This window comes from Mesoplodon mirus (assembly GCF_964341445.2).
Source record: "Mesoplodon mirus genome assembly, chromosome: 3".
Classification (NCBI taxonomy): Eukaryota; Metazoa; Chordata; class Mammalia; order Artiodactyla; family Ziphiidae; genus Mesoplodon; species Mesoplodon mirus.
Window position 1 is genome coordinate 57,938,871 of NC_138978.1, and position 15,751 is coordinate 57,954,621.

Here is a 15,751-nt window from a genome sequence, read left to right on the forward strand (position 1 = left end):
CTGTAAGGCCAAGGAGCAGACAGAATAGCTCAGATATTAAAGTCAGGAGCTTGGTTACAGGGCAGGAATTAGAAGATGAGGCCGTGATGTACAGACATCTCAGAGCCACCAGCTGATACAATGACTTACTCTCAGTATACGTCATCTCTCTGATCTTGAGGTTCCTTATCTGTACAATGGGGCTCATTCTCCCATGTTGTAGAGTTGTATAAAGGTTAGAGAGAATGTGTCTAATATGCCTGTCTAGCAGTAGCCACTAAATGAATGAGAGTTACTTCCATCATTGACATACATTAGTCTGTTGGATTCCCTTCCTCTCCTTTTTGCTTCCCAAGCTGAACTGGCTGTGAATCAATGGGAAAGCAGTCAGGACAAGTGTCACCAACCACGATGGTTAATGTTATGTGTCAAGTTGACTGGGCCAGGGATGCCCAGACACTTGGTCAGACATTATTCTGGGTGTGCCTGTGAGACTGTTTCTGGATGAAGATTAACATTTGCTTTTTTTTTTTTTAACTTTTTATTTTATATTGGAGTACAGTTGATTAACAATGTTGTGTTAGTTTCAGGTGTACAACAAACCAGTAGACTGAGTAAAGCAGATGTCCTCCCTGATGTGGGTGGGCCTCATCCAATCAACTGAAGACCTAAATAGAACAAAACTGACTGGGTAAGAGGGAATGCCTGCTGTTTGACTGGCTTGAACTGGGACATCAGTCTTCTCCTTCCTTTGGACTCTTCTTGGGTCTCAGGCCTTCAGGCTTTCAGACTGGAATTTATACCATTATCTGTCCTGATTCTCAGGCCTTTGGACTTGGACTAGAACCACATCATGGGCAATCCTGCATCTCAGACTTCTTGATTGCTGATCTTGGGACTGCTCAGCCTCCATAACTGTGTGAGCCAATTCCTTATAATTAATAAGCAAATAAACAAACAAACACGTATCTGGTTCTGTTTCTCTGGAGAATCCTGACTAATACACCACTTAGGGCTCTGATTTAGAGGACAGGCCAAGGGGAGGTCCTGCAGAGCCAGGGGAGGCCTTCCACACCGGGAAAGAGGAGCCTGCAGGAAAGAGCCAAGAGGAGGCATGATAAGGAGGGAAGGGAAACTTTGCCCCTTGCCTTGTTTGCCCTCTTTAACTACTAGAGACAGTCTGACCTAGTCTGGCTCCTGTGAGTGTTCTAGGAGCGGCTCCTGTTTGGCTGAGCCCAGAGTGACCTTAACATAGGGACAGGCAGAATGCAGTGTTCCACCCTATGTGTGCCCTGAGCACTTTGTACGTAGTAGAACTATAGCCATTGCAGCATCCCATCATATTTTAATAACACGCCTGTCTCTCTCACTGGTCTGTGAACTCTGTGCGGAGAGGGATTGATTCAGATTCATTCCAATTCCCTCAGGGCCCAGCTTGGGACCTGGCACCATGCTTGGTTCATGGCGGACACTTTTGTACTTTGAAATTGTAGATTAGTATTTAGGTGACGGAAACACTTTATTCTTTCCCTCTTTTCTGCACATTTGCCTCATCTATTTCTCAGATGTAAAGGAATTTGAAGCAAACAGGCTTTTGGGGATCAGGTTGGGCTAGGCTAGGTTGCAGTAACAGCCCACTCTCAAATCTCAGTGACTTAACACAAGTTAATTTCTGACTCATGCAAAGTCCCCTGTGGTTCTGGGCAGCTCTCCAGAGCAGCTGCTCTCCATCCAGCGGCTCAGCAATCCCAGACTCCTGTGATTTGGTGTCTCCATCATCTCAGCCCAGGCAGGGCAGGGGCTCGTGGAGAACACACACCCTCTCAGCTGTGCTTCAGCCCAGATATGCTAGCATCACTTTCCCTCAGAGCCCTGGGGCTAGATCTACTCCCATGGCCACACTTAACCACATGGTTATTGGGATGAGTGGTCTTCTGTGTGCCCAGGAAGGAGGGGCGAACTGGATATTGGTGGGTACTAATCATACCTACCAAGCTGAAATATAGGACAGCTCAAATTAAAAGTGGGAAAACTACCATAATTTGTTGTTCTTGTTTTGATACATATATTCATTTATTTAATATTCATTCAACAATTATTTATTGAGCACCTCCTAGGTGTTAAGCATTGTTCTAGGTACTGGGGCACAGTAGTGAGTAAAACAAAGTTTCTGACATTATGAGCTTATATTCTAATGCAGAGAGATATACAAATAGGTATATACACTCTCAGAGGGTTATATGTGCTATGAAGGAAAATAAAAGAGAGTAAAAGGCTAGAGAGAGATAGAGGGCGTTGCTGTTTGGGATACAGTGGTAGAGGAAGTCTACCCCCAAGCCCCAGGGTATTTCCCTCATCTCTTTACCATAGGCTCTCCCCCAGGGTATTTCAAGGCCCTCCCCATAAAACTTCCTAAGCAGAAAAGTTATTTGGGAATACAAGTGATGGTTATGCATCAGGAGAAGGATGGGAACACTCCAGTTCATCACTTAGGAAACCTTCCTTGGGGTAAGGGTTGGCGGGGGGGTCCTTCACAAGGGTATTTTATTGAGGGATTTCTTCTTTTGTTTTGTTATATGTGTAATGTTGTTAAAGTCCAAAATATTTCCTTATTACATCTGCTGTAGTGTTTGTTTGTCAGCTCTGTCTGGCTGAGAGAAGCTCAAGGCTTAGTTCAGATTCTCTCCTAGACATTTTAGAAATACTCCCTTTTTTTCTGGTTTCAAGATATTTGCATCAAGTTTCAGTCTTGCGGCCACTCACTGTGTTCTGATGGCAAGGACCTGGGAAGTGATCCGTTCATAGAGCACCTACTGGATGTGTCCCATGAGCCAGGAGCTGTGCTAGACCCAGGAAGCAGAGAGCAGTGAGACAGGCCTCAGCCCAAGGAGCTCAGTCTAGTGAAAGCCACACCTCTGGCCAAGGGCCCTCCTTGTCCTCAGAAAGGCTGGTTAACCTATATGTACCTTATTGATTTATTGCCTACCTGAGAGGTAGAGTGAATTATGTTCTACAACAACCCAAAGCCTAGCACTCATCTGCCATATTTAGTTAGCCTAATACTAGATGCTATAACAAGTAAACCCCCAAATGTATGATGGACCAATAGAAGAGAAGTTCATTTCTTGCTCACATCCAGCCCAAATGTGAGATTCTGTTTACCCAACTGCTCTTCTCCCAGCAGGGATGTCTGGAGTGTCTGTGGTGAGACCCTCTGTTTTCTACCAGTGGATGGGAAAAGTGGGAATAAAGAAGGCATAACCACTTCTTAAACACACTGCCCAAAAGTGACATACACGACTTCTGTTCTCATCCCATTGGTGAGAACAGGTTCCACAGCCACATCGAGATGCAAGGACAAAGGGAGGCCTTGGCTTGGCAGTCATTTCCTAGCAACATGGCTCCACTATGGAAGGGGAACACCATGCTTTGCTGGACAACTAGCTGTCTTAGTTATTTCTGCCTTCCATGGGTAGGTAAAAAATCTGTAATGACCTGCCCATTGATTTGCCTGTCTCACTCTTTTTTCTCTGCTTGCTTTGCTCCTGTGTTTTACTCCAGGATTTTATAATTCCCTTTCTAGTATGATGGAATTAAAAGAACTGTGAACTGGATGTCAGATGATCTGGGTTCTAGAATTACAAACACTATCTCATAGGCTGATCTTGAGCAAGTCATCTTCCCACCATGTGCTTCCCTTTATCTGTAAAATAAAGATACTAGTACGTACCATACGGGGGTGTTAGGAAGATTAAATGTGATTCACATCCAAAGTGCCTAGCACAGTACTTGACAAATAAGAGGAAACTACGCATATTTGTGTATAGTTGAGTGAATGATGAAAGACATTTTTATCAGCCATTTTCCTGCTAGCTTCCACTGGTTCCTGTGGCCATGTTTCTTGATATTATTTAGGTATGTGGTCGTGCGGATGGGTGGGAGGGGAACTGGAGTTTACCCAGCTACTCAGTAAAGTCACCGAAGGCAGGGACTGTGTGTGAGCTCCCTCATGTACATGCCTCCCCTTCCCCTAGGGTGTGTCTCTGGAGGGGATGCCTAGTAAGCCGATGCTGGGTGAGTGAGTTTTGTTGAATTACAGAGGCGTGATTACACTATTGCCTCCAGGGGGCTAAATGCTAGGGCGACCACAGTTATGGCCATAGATCAGGGTTGGGGTTGCCCAACCTCTAAAACTCAAATTATTTTTGTTCTGTTTTCAGGGTGTGAGGCAACATTTCCAAGGTGGGAAAGTCAACATTGGTCCTTTCCTGACTGAAAATGTGAGAGGACCCTTCTGTTCACCAGGTAGATGGCTTTTGGCCTCCAGGCTGACTTTGGAAGCCAAATTACCCACTTGAGTATTCAAAGCAATGAGTCTTTCTGGCAAACCGTAAGCAACTGGTGCTGGGCTTGAGTCAGACATTGGAAGACTTGGTTTCAAGTCCTGAATGTGCCATTCACTAACTGAACAGGACTGAGCGGCAGAGTGGAAAGGGAATGAGCTTCACTAGCTCTGGCTTCAAATTTGGGTTTGGCAGGGAGGCTTTAGGCACCTTATTCCACTCTCTGAGCCTCAGTTTCCTCATCTGCAAAATGGAGACCATAATCCTGTCACCTTCCTTTCCTGTCTCCTTTCCTTACAGGGTTGTTGAGAGGCAGATTAGTATTGCATAAAGGTTGAATAATTAGGCTCTGGTGGCAGACGCCCTGAGCTCCCTGGACAAGTTATAATCTTTCCATATCTCAATTTCCCAATAGGGACAACAGTACTTCCTACCCTATATGCTTATTGTGAGGATTAACTGGGTTAATTTACGTGAAGTGCTTAGAAGAGTGCCTGGCACAAAATAAGCAGTCCACTGCAATACATAATAATAGTTATTACATTATTATTATTATTACTATTACCAAGAGAATTAAATGAATGTAGAGTTGTTTGGTAACTCTAAAGCCACACATCTTAGGTTTTATTTCTAAAGCAATAGGCCTTCTCCTGTCCCCACCCAGATCTATTTTCTGGCCTCTTTGGAACTGTGGGAAATTTCTCAGCATCAGGGGGGCACTTGCTTGATTTTTATGCTTCTGGTTCCTGCGGCCGAGAGCTGGTGGGCTTCATCCCCATCAGAGCCCGTGCTCCGGTGCTTTTGCCCTGTTGTGTTTGGAGTACGTGCTCCCTTCAGTGCAGCTCCTACTTGTACTAACCAAAGCATTTCCTACCATGTTTTTATACTGTCCATGGGGTGGGAGGGAACTGGCCCCAGGCCAGCACCACGGAGGAGAAATTGGGGTGCCAGGACCTCTCTTAGCGTGAGCCAGCTTCTGATGCTCCACCCTGGGAAGCAGGGTGGGACATGAGGTCAGTGGAGGAGAGACCACACACTAGGAGGCTGAGAGTGTGGGGCTTGTGGTCTGACCAACGTGCGTTTGAATCTCGGCTTTCCCTTTCCGTAGTTGTATTACTTGACTTGGCCTATTTGAGCCTCGGTATATTCATCTATAAACTGGGGAATATAATACCTACTCCCCAAAGTGGTGGTGAGCATTGGATGTGATTGTTCAGTGTCTGGCACATAGCAAGCATTCAAAAACTGTGAACTAAAGCCAGAGGGCTAGGGGTCAGCAAAACTGGCTGTGGAAAAGAACATCTGCTACAAAGGTACTGCGAGGCATTGGGTAAGTCAGGTCATTTCTCTGAGCCTTAATTTTCTTCATCTGTAAACTGGGTGTGGTGGCTTTATACCATGTCAATTTAACTACGCTGGAATCATTTTTCCCAGAATTCCCTTCCCTGTGTGGATCTCATTTCGAGTTGGCTACAAGACAAGTCTGTGCTAGATTTCGAAGGTGGCAGCGAAGCAGGAACTATTTTTATGCTATAGCAGACACTGTGGCAACACACACACACACACACACACGCACTCTCACACTGTTGCTGATCTGCTAGCTCAGCTCATTGCTGTAGCGCTGCACCTGGACCTTCAGCTCCTATTACATCCTCCTGTAGCCCTTTCAAGTCCTGGGTCAGAGTGCGTGCAGTTGCACGTAAAGGGCACGGCTTCTCCTGTAGGTCGTCTGTGACATTGAGGTTGGAGGTGATGGGAGATGGACACAGGCTCTGGTTCATGTTCATGGGGTCCCTATTTTCCACAGGGATTCTAGCACGTCCTTGCTCTCCATCACTTCATGTCCAGCTTTCCCTCCCGACTTCCAGTATCAACTGTAGGCACAACTGTAGACACAGACCCTTCTCCATGAGCTTACCCATGGCAGAAGGTCTAATTTCTATGGTAAACCCCTTATTCTATATCAAACCATAGTGATTCCACTTGTCCAATCAAATCATGTTGCAGTGGGGAAAGTAGCAACAACCTCACAAGGCTGCTTTAAGGATCAAATGAGATAACGGACAAGCAATTTCTTTGAAAATTATAATGTGTGTTATGGATGTGTGTGCCTTTTCAAAAACTCACATGTGGATAAATGTTTTACTAAAACTCCCAGATGTAATTCTTTTCTTTTTTTAATATATATTTTTAAAATTTATTTACTTATTTATTTTTGGCTGTGTTGGGTCTTCATTGCTGCACGTGGGCTTTCTCTAGTTGCGGCGAGCGAGGGCTACTCTTCGTTGCAGCGCACAGGCTTCTCATTGCAGTGGCTTCTCTTGTTGTGGCTCACGGGCTCTAGGTGCACAGGCTCAGTAGCTGTGGCGCAGGGGCTTAGTTGCTCCGCGGCATGTGGGATCTTTCCGGACCAAGGCTCGAACCCGTGTCCCCTGCATTGGCAGGCGGATTCTTAACCACTGTGCGATCAGGGAAGTCCCCTAAATGTAATTCTTCAAAGTAGTTCTTAAAGCAGAACTTCTGGGCTCCCCAACATCTGCTGCACTGTCTTCTTTGCAGATGCTCGGGCCCAAATCTTGGATCCTCCTGGACATCACGTTCTCCTACACGTCCTTTCTATGTCCAGCACCAAGTCACTACTCACCACCTCCATCACTAACTCCCTGGTCCAACCCACCAGGCCCCTCGTGAGGGTTAAGGTCTCCTTGCTGGCCTCCCCACTTCCACTCTCGCCCTGAAATGATCCAGTTAGAACCTGAGTTCGATCACAGCCTCCTTTGCTCACACAGGTCCTGTCTCTCACTGCTTCTCTGAGCTCATTGCTCACCGCCCTTGCCCCTACTCACTCTGCTCTAGCCACTGGCTTCCTCACCACTCATCAAATGTGCCGAGTGTGGGCCAGTTCTGCAAACAGGACAAAGTGTTTCAGAGAGAAGGAACCAGACTGGAATGATGGCTATCGGGTGTTACTGTTGGCTTAGACACATCTGGGGACATCGCTTGCCACCCATGCACAAGTATTTACTAGTAAACTCTATGATCGCAGACCAAAGCTGGATGACATTCTGGAAAGTGCTTTTCGCCAGGAATTAAACACAAATTGAGGTTACTGTTAGATTTACAGTTAACAATGACAACTCCGATTTTAATTATTACAATCCACAATAAGATCTCACGTCTCTGTGGATACCCAGGGTTTTCAAAGTGCTTTCATGTCCTTTATTTTATTTAGTCCTCACAACAGCTCTAGCAGTTGGGTGTTACCCTCCCCCCACAACTCGTTTTACAGGTAGGAAAACTGAGGCTCGGACTCGCCCAGAGTCAAAGAGCCAGTAGTGGACAAGGCTCAATCTCAAAGGCAGATTTGCTGGTATTCTTCTCTTTGTGCTACAATTCAGAGCTACTTCTAGGGCCAACCTGATACATAAGTAGGGTCAGATGGAGTGAAAAAAAAGGTTGTGTTTTGGGCTTCCCTGGTGGCACAGTGGTTGAGAGTCCACCTGCCAATGCAGGGGATGCGGGTTTGTGCCCCGGTCTGGTAAGATTCCACATGCCGTGGAGCAGCTGGGCCCGTGAGCCATGGCTGCTGAGCCTGCGCATGCAGAGCCTGTGCTCCGCAACAGGAGAGGCCACAACAGTGAGACGCCTGCGTACTGCAAAAAAAAAAAAAAAGTTGTGTTTTTTCCCATTACCATCATCTACGATTCAAAATATGCCCACTATGCCCAAACTTTCCAAAATTTTACACTTATTTTTAATACAGATATCCCTGAGATTTGCGTGAAGAGTACCTCCACAGAGAAAATGGCATTTTTTGTTTTGTGGGAATTAGGAAGGGAGGAAATGGAGGAGTACTGGGAAGCATGTTGTTCAGATAATTGAACAAGTATATTATTATCCTCATTTTATGAATCAGCAGTATGACTCAAAGTGTTCAGAGTAGCTGCTGGCAGGGAGCAAATCCATCATATCACGTTTGCCTTGTAAATCAGGGATGTTGGAGGCAAATATTGCTAAATTCTCTTCTAACATGTGCCTAACTTGCTGAACCTTTGTAGTGAAGTTGTGATGAGGGGCCTCCAAAAAAGTTTGAGTGTGGTACACTCATTTTTTTAAAGAAAAATGAAAAAAGGTGTACATTTCTCAGCATTGCAAGCATGCCCTATAAAAGCAAACAAGTGTTTCCAAAAGCACACGATTTTCTGTCACTCAGGCAGGAACTCTGATTACATTGCTGGGACATTTATCATGACCCTGGAAGTGCAATGTTCCTGTTATTTGGAGCCAATAATCCCTGAGTTTGTATTGTGGTTCTGATGCTTACCATTTATTCTAATAAGCATTGCCATTTATTGGACACTGATGTCAGGTGTGCTTTACCTGCATTATGTCCCTTAACTAACCACCCCCAATAACCCCATTAGGGAGGTTGTGTTTCTCTCCATTTTATGTATGAAGAAACTGAGACTTGAGATAACAAAGCTGCTATAGCTGCCATGTGGAAGAGCTGTGATTCAGATAGTCTACTGCACTCTAAAATCCATGTTCTCTGCAATATGGCACTTTAAAGCGGAGGGGGTAAGGCACAAGCCCAGGCGATTGCCTTAATTGAGTTTAAGAGACAACAGGCAAAGTCTGCTTGACTCCAGAAGGTTACTTAGTACTATGGGATACAGCCTCCTTCACAGGTTGTTTTGGGATTAAAGAAACCTGTATAAAGGCCCCACCATAATGCCTGGCACATAGTAGGTATGAGTAAATGGCACAGGAGGTAGTGTAGGATGATGCTTAGGAATCCTGTTCTAGTCCAAATCCCACCTCCTCCGCTTAGTAACTGTGTGACCTTGGACACGTCACATAACCTCTCTAAGCCCAAATTTCCTCATGTATAAAATGGGGATAATAATTAACTTGTTCCAAGGATTAAATGAGATGATCCTCATAAAGGACCTAGCACAGCATAAAGGACCTGGTTCATTGTCATCATCAAGAAATTTTGACTGTTATTATTACTATGGTTATTTTTTCAGTCCTCATGTGTGCTGCTCTTTTGCTCCAAGAGCAAGGATGGTGATGGGAGTTGTGGTGAGTAACGAATGGGGAAGAAGGTGAAACCCCCACTTGCTCGGGGCCCCTCACATTCAGTAAACCCATCTGTATAACAAGGAGGCCTCCCAGAAGTCAGCTGGATCCGCCGCTTCCTCATTTTCTATCGGCTCAAGTTCTCTCACGTGGTTTGGGTGAAGAAGCTGATGAACGGTGAGGCGAGCAGCTCAGGGCCCTGAAGTGGATTGGGGGGAGGAGGGAGGAGAGTTCGGGGTGGCTGCAGGTGGAGAAGACGGAGGCCCCCACACTGCTTGTTGGATCCCAAGAAGGTTGGTGGCTTCTATATTTACATTCCAGTGTGGGAGGCCAGGGGGCTTAGAGGGAGTGAAGCTCCAGGCTGACCATCACAAAAGGCCAGAGTGACCAGCTGGGGGCTGCCATCTTGTTTCTTCTAGGGGCCCGAGGGACGGAACAGACTGTCTAGAGATTTTGTGCTCTTTCCTTGGGACAAAGAGTTCAAGGCCTCCGTTCAGCAGAGGTGAGAAGATGCAGGAGGTGTGGAGTGGAAAGTCCTCCTCCTCTCAGGGAGGACAATTCTCCTTCCCTGTCAAGGGCCCAGATGTGACAGGGCGGATAGGTCTGCCTAGAAGTAAGTGACCACCAGTGCTCTTGGAGCAGCTAAGACAGCCCCCTCCCCTGGGCACAAATGAACGAGAAACAACTAGACTATGGACCCTGAGTTACTTCCCACACAGAGTAAATCCCAAGATACTCCCAGGACATCACCTCAGACTTCAAGAATGGAGTTTAATTTTGACGGGTTTTATGTTGCCTTTTTCTTTTCTGTTGCTAGAAATATAAGCCGTCTGTATTATTCAGTGAAAACAAGGGAAAAGATGGTGTTTACCGCGATGACGACGACAATGGAAAAGAACAGCGTTCGACACATAGTAGTTGCTCAATAAATATTTGTTGAATGGATGAATAAAGCTCATACAGAGGGCAAAAGAACTTGCAGCGGGAAAAAAAAAAACCCTGGAAACTGTTATTGGTTGGTGATAGGATTAGTGGTGATTTTTATATTTTCTCGATCCTCTACAGTTTTATATTGTGGTAATGAGAATATTATAATAACAGGTAATTATAACCAAAAGGAAATCAGAGCAAAACTAAGGGGTCATTTTCATATGAAGCAGAAGGCGGCTTGTAGAATCATCAGTTCAGCTGTGGGAACCAAGTCCTGCTGAGGAGGGATACAGTTTTACATCTATTTCACCTCTGCTCTTTCTCCTCAAGAAGTATGAAATCTCTCCCTACTCCAAGTGAATGCATGCCAATCCCCTTCTCCCCCAAATGAATTAACACCCAATCTAAAATCCTGCCAGGGTTCCAGAGGCAAGATTTTGTAGTCGTTAAGACATGCGGCTTTAGAGGAGACAAATAATTTGAGTGCCTTAAATTCTACTGTTAATTCTTAAAAAAAAAAAAAAAAAAAATCTCATGGTATGTAGTTTTTCAAAAAGCATTTTCTCCCGATTTTAACACTGGGTTGAGAACTATATAAAATTTGCAGTAAACAGTTAGCCCTTTTACTATGAACTGGCACAGTCCACAGGACACAGATTGACTGTTGTCCAACCAGGGATAGATTAGATTTGGGGAAATCCTCTCCCAGGCCTCCCTGTTCTTTTATGAGGAGTTGGTCCTAAAATATTTACCCATTATCTTCTAACCCCATAGCCCTCTAGGCTAAAATAAAGCCTGCCAAAGGAGATATGGCAGTTTTAGGATTAGGCCAGAAGAGACTGGCTCCTGTGCTATCGGGTGACAAGATTCAGAGACCAGATGAGATTGTCCTCTTCATCTCCTAAGACCTGGTCACAAAGGAGATATGATCGCTCTGGCTGACACAGGCACACCACGAGCACAGAGGCATTTACAAAAGAACTCTACCACTTTTCCTTAAACTACCCGGAAACCCTCTTAGTCACAGGGCCAGGTTGAAGTATTTGAACTTCGGGGTAAGGACTAGGTCTGAGAATTCCTAATATAGGAGATTCCTGGAATGCATTCTCCATGCCAGGGGATTCCCATTCCATCCTTATTGGGCAGTTGCCATGGGGATCTGAGTTCTATTCCTGGCTCTGCCATTGACTTATTGGGTGAAGTTCCTCAAGCCACTTTGCTTCTTTGGGCCTCCATTTCTTCAGCTGTAAAATGGGAACAATAATCCTCACCTCATAAGTCTGTTGTGCCGATGAAATCAGATATGGTAGGTGAGAGCACCTGACTGGTAGAGGAGGTTCAATTATTTTAATTCCCTTCCTTTTTTCTTTCTCTACAAAGAATCAGGACCATGCCTAGTGTACTCAAGTTTGTCAACAGTTGCAGCAACCTATGCTGAGTCCCTCTGCATATACCACCTGAGTCAGAGCTTTAAATTAATGCCAGGTGAAATCCGGGTCGGCTCTAACAGTTCAGGAGCTCTGAGTCAAGCTTCATCAAGGAATTATTGCAGGAGCACTTTGGGAAGGGCTTGTGCTGCTCTGGGCGATGGGGGGCTACACCCCGGTGCTTGGAAGTTGGTGGCGGTGGTTGCATTTCGTTGTTAGTTTGTTTGATTTAAAATATCCACATCCTGTCCCACAGCTGGGGCATAAAACCAAGCTTTAGTGGTGGGATTTTTGTTTACTTTATTCACTAGCTGGGCTGGTCAGGAGTTTAACCAAGGTCAGTGATTTTACGTTGCTTGGATTCAGCAAAGAGACTCCAGCAGTTTTCTGACTACTAAATCTGCTGGTTTAAAAAAAGAAACTAAAAAAATAATGGTTGACCTACACAGTCTAATTGTTTTTAGGGCACATTCATTTTTGTTTTGCTTAAAAAATTACAACAGACTTCTAAATGTTTATATGTTTTCATTTTGCCCAGGCAGCTTTGGCAATGGGGAGGTTTGGTAGAAAAAAAAATCATTAAAGAAATAAATGTGGCAGCTCTCACAGCTGCAAATCATTGATTCAGCTCCACTTAGAGGGAAAGAGGGAAGGAAAAAGGGAAGAGAAAAAGAAAAAGAGCGATTAGCCTTCTTGCCAGAGGATGACTCCCTGTCAGTTCCCATAAAGTCTTCCTCACGTCCTTTCTCTCGTAACATTTCAGAGGTCTGGAAAGTATTTGATTTGTAAAGGGTGAGAGTAGACAAAATAGAGCTTCCCAAAAACATTTTTTTAAATTTAATAAGACTGTATGCTATTTCTGTGGTAAACATAATACATGTTCATTAAAGAAAAATGAGAAAATATTGCAAAGAAGAAAGGGAAAGAATTCCTGGCTGTCCAAACACAACTATTACTGACATTTTCACATCCTTTCTAGCATATGTTTCTTCATTTGTTTCTCATAGATATAATGATGGGGTGTGTATGCTTTTGCACTCTGTCTTTCACTTAACAGATAATAGCATTTATGGAAACCTTGCTCTGCGCCAGGTACTGTGTGCCACTGCTCAGTATCTCTAAGCCAGCCTGACGTTCTCACGTGTCCATCATTGCCATCAGCTACATAAACATGGTTAAGTTCCTGTCTGTCTCTTTGGCATCACAGTGCGTGAAAACAGCTGGATGAAGTTTCACTCAGTTTGAAGGTGAGGATGGTCTTCATTTGAGGATGGTCTTACTTCAAATATGGGCTACATGACATAAAATTTTCACCATAGGGTGAAGGGGGGTGGCGCTCAGCTTTTTTGTTTCTACCCAGAGGGAGTACTGTGACACTTCATTTCGAAAATTTCACAGAGTCAAGTTTAGACATTTACATTTTAAAAATCTTTCCATGATTTTATGGATGGGTTCAATGTATTTCAAAATAGTCACGGTTTTTTCCCTGTGCATACAAGTACATATAAGAAATTATACCTGACCTAATGCCCTCTAAAGGCATTAATTCACTGTCAGGAAGAATTTTTTTTAAAGAGAACTTTAAAAGAATCTAGAACATCAGTCAGAACGGGATAGATGTTTGAAATCCAAAGAGGAGAGATGCAATGAGATGTCTCATGGCAGTTGTCCAAGGGCACCTGGGGCAGAAGTCCAACCCGGGGATGTTGAAACACCTATGTTGATAGGTGCTCATCCTTCAGAGCAATGAAACTGAGGTACACAGAGAAGTACCTGTGATGCCAATTGGGAGAGACAGGCCATTGGGTTAAGCTGCTATGGATATAAAACCAACAGTGGTTTCAAATATGAAGCTTAACCCTAAGTTGCCTGTGGGCGGATACTCTAAGATAGAACAATGAAGCTGCCTCTCACTTGGCAACTCCACATTAAGGATGATTCAGGAAGAGAGACGAAGATGTGTTCCTATATATCCCAATCCATAGGACAACAACTGTGTGTATGAAAACATTGTTTTTTACCAAGTTGAAAATTATTAAAGACCTGTTTGAATTATTACAACTCTAAACATTAATTTTCAAATAGCTTCTATTAAACAGTGATGCTCCTGATCAGTTTCATATAATACAGCTTGAAATGATAATAAGGGCTACAGTTGTTAAGTTAAAACCCTCCCTAATACTCAGAAATATGCTAGATGGCATGCTTAGTACTGCATGCTTCATTTCAAATCATCTCTACTATAATCATTATTATCATGAGATAGATATCATTATTATCCCTATTTTCTAGATCTGGGTCAGGGCTAGGGTGAGGCAAGTCCACTTCCCAGAGTACAAAGTTAAGGAGGCACTCTCAGGCTCCTTAAATTTTGCCAAGCCTACAAGTGAGTGCCTCACTTGCCTCACCTTAGTCCTGACGCTTTTATAGATGAAGGAACTGAGGCTCTAAGAGGTTAATTGTCTGAGGTCCTCAGCTAATAAGGGGCAGAGTGAGAAACTGAGCCTGGTCTTGGTCAGCCCCAGGTGATTTCAGGTCTTCATTTACTGAATAGTGACGGGATATCTTCTATAATGGGCACTATGGAAATACAACATCTACTCTTAAGGAACTGACAGACAAAGGGGGGAAGGGAAACAGATGTATGCGTAGGAAGATGACTTGTGTGTTATCTTAACAGTGGATCTCAATTGACATCCTTTTAGGGAATGAACATTCTTTATTTACAAAAATGTCTTAATAAATTACTGAGGATATGATGAAACTTTGTGTATTGGCAGAAAAATAAAGACCAAATAAAGTGGTTAAACTGTTCATGGAAAAATGAGAGAAGGAGGGGAGAGAAAGAGAGGGAGAGGAAGTATAAGAAGTTGGAGGAGGAGGGAAGAGGAGGGGAGGGGAGATGGAAGGATGAGAGGATCCAATGAGCTGATGTGAATGAAGTTGGGGATTATGTAAGAAGAAATGGCACTAAAATTTGTCTGGTAAAGAGGTTACTGAACCACAGTTTAAGAATAGAAATGCCACCGCCTCCATCTCCCCTGTCCCCCGCCTCCCCCACCGCCTGGATTCAAGTAGTCATCTGTATCACAAACCTTTGTTATAAGGAGGGGCACAGGACCACCACTATCCCATGTTGTACATTTTCGTAAATTAGTAAATGGAACCTCTTATTGGTGGATGTTGAAGGTGAGCACAGCACAGGCTGGTTTTCAGACCTCCCTGCCCCCATAGTTTGATGCCCTTCAGCAGAGCACAATCTATATAGCCCTACGTGATGGCCTTGGTCACACCTGGGTCAACATTGTAGACTAGAAGCAGCAAGTGTAGAACCAGGAGCTGCAGACAGGGGACAAGGGAAATATAGATCCCCTGGGAATTCACAAACGCCATAGGAAAGGCTTTGGACTTCCACACGTCATAGAATTGGAACTCAATGGGTCTTTTCCAGCTCTGGGGGACTAGGATCTGGATTGCCTATATAGACACACAACTGCACTGTAATATAGTGAGTGCACTGATGAAAGTAGGTACAACGTGCTGTGGAGTCCAACAACTAACCCTGCTTGGGAGAGCTGGGGAGGCTTCCTGGAGGAGGTGACATTTAAGATGCTATTAAAGGCTAAGGTTGGTTAGAAGAGAGATGAGGAAGAGACATTTCATGGAAGAGGGCATTGTGTGTTAGGAGCATGGAGAGGAGTTCAATTTGGTTGCTGCAAGGCTTGTGTACAGGGAAGTGGCATGGCATGGGGATGGAGGAAAGCCACAGCTGAAGTTTTAAGGGTCTTAAGTGCAAGGTTTTGACTATCCTGTAGGGGCCGGGGAACCACTGAAAAATGACTAAGTTATTCGCAAGCTTTCTCTGGCATTGAGGAAGAGGATGGAGCAGGGAGGAAACATTTGCCAGGCTCCAGGTGACTCAGGATGAGACCAGAACTAAGGTAAGAGCAGTAGCAATGGGGGAGACTGTGCTGCTATGAGCAGATGTCT